This window comes from Empidonax traillii, unplaced genomic scaffold (genome assembly GCF_003031625.1).
Source record: "Empidonax traillii isolate 1590-97213 ecotype Southwest subspecies unplaced genomic scaffold, ASM303162v1 scaffold240:size1935192, whole genome shotgun sequence".
Lineage (NCBI taxonomy): Eukaryota > Metazoa > Chordata > Aves > Passeriformes > Tyrannidae > Empidonax > Empidonax traillii.
This window is the reverse complement of record NW_020955433.1, coordinates 1,164,026-1,165,375: the sequence shown is the minus strand read 5'-3', so window position 1 is coordinate 1,165,375 and position 1,350 is coordinate 1,164,026. Positions and strand designations below refer to the sequence as shown.

General features: G+C 71.8%; 1 protein-coding gene across 2 annotated transcripts in view; it reads right to left on the bottom strand.

The window, feature by feature from the left end:
• KLF3 (Kruppel like factor 3) overlaps positions 1-1,041 on the bottom strand; it is a 26,111-nt gene extending 25,070 nt beyond the window's left edge. The window contains exon 1 of one of the 2 annotated variants that reach the window (XM_027888509.1): positions 933-1,041. The gene's annotated coding sequence lies outside the window, so the exon portion shown is untranslated. The remainder of the gene's footprint in view (positions 1-932) is intronic. The other variant, XM_027888510.1, reaches the window with a different exon arrangement.
• Between the last annotated feature and the right edge of the window lie 309 nt (positions 1,042-1,350).

The window sequence follows — 1,350 nt, the reverse complement described above, 5'->3', positions numbered from 1 at the left end:
AAAAAAAAAAAAAAAAAAAAAAAAAAAAAAAAAAGGAGAGGGGGGGAGAGAGGAAAAAAAATCCCCAATCGGCATCCAGCAAAGGGAAGGTGATCACGGCCGTTATTTCTAACTCCGCACTTCTCTGCCGTGCTGTTCCACGTTATACCTTCGCCGGCACGGCAGCCAAGCGGTGCTAAGGTGAGGTGAGGTGACAATACGAGGGCCAGATTTTTGGGCGCTGATTTCAACCCTGACTTCACCGGGTGTTAAACCGGGGGACACGGCGCTGCCGCGTCGCTCCGCGCTGCGGGCGGGTCACGGCCAGGAGGCGAGCTCCTGCCCGGGCATCCCCTCCGCCGCCAGCGGAGCCGAGCGAGCCCTCTAAGCTTTCCACCTGGGTTTGCTCGGGCGCTATATCCAGCCCGGGAACCGATGGTTCTTCAGTCTATACCCGAAGCCGTCTGTCCCGCTCCGACGCGATGCCGGGGCTGCGGCCCCGCGGGCTGGAGGGCGGCCCCGAGGGGCGGGCGGCCCGCAGGACCTCCCGCCCGGGGGGGCCCCGGCCTCCGCCGCGGGGGAGGGCACTGGGGGAGGCGCCCCCCGAGCGGCGCCGCCGGCCACGCAGGTGCGCTGCCCGCCTGGCGGCCACGGCGGCCCCCAACACAGGCTCTCCCCGACCGCGCTGGGAGTTCCCCAGCGGCCGCGGAAGCAGCCTTGCCGAGAGCCCCGCAAACCCCGAGGCCAGTCCTGCTCCCCTCTCCCCGGGGCTGCGACCCGACGGAGACACAGTTCCCACCACCTCCGGCGCGGCGGCGGCTCCCGTGGCATCCCACACCTTGCCGCCTCGGGCTCCACGCCGCTCCCAGCGCCTGGAAACTTTCCTCCTCCGGCACCTCCATCCCGCAGCCGGCAAAGCCCGGCCCCCGCATCCCCCCCACCCTCACACTTACGCTCCGCGGGCAGTGCGAGTCGCGCCGGGTCTCCGTCGGCTCCCGCAGCGCCGGGGGCCGCGGTAGGTGGCGGGGACTGGGGGCGCTCCGGTGGCTCCGAAGCGCGAGGCCGGCGTGTCCCGCGTCCCCGCGGCTGAGGCGCCTGGCGGTGGCTCTGGGTGTGTGTGCGAGGAGGAGCTGCCCGCCCGCCGCCCCGCTCCCGCCCTCCGCCCGCCCGCTCGCCTTCCCCTCGGGCTGCTGGCACCGGGCCCCGCTGTCACATGACGCCGGCGCCGCTCTCCCTGCCAAGCTCCCCGGGCCGGCGGGGTGAGTGGCGGTGGGAGGGTCACGGTGGGGAGCGCGGCCGGGCGGGTCTCCGCCCGCAGGGTGGAGGCTCCGCCGAGGGGCCGGAGCGAATCACTGCTCGCAAACAGCCGGG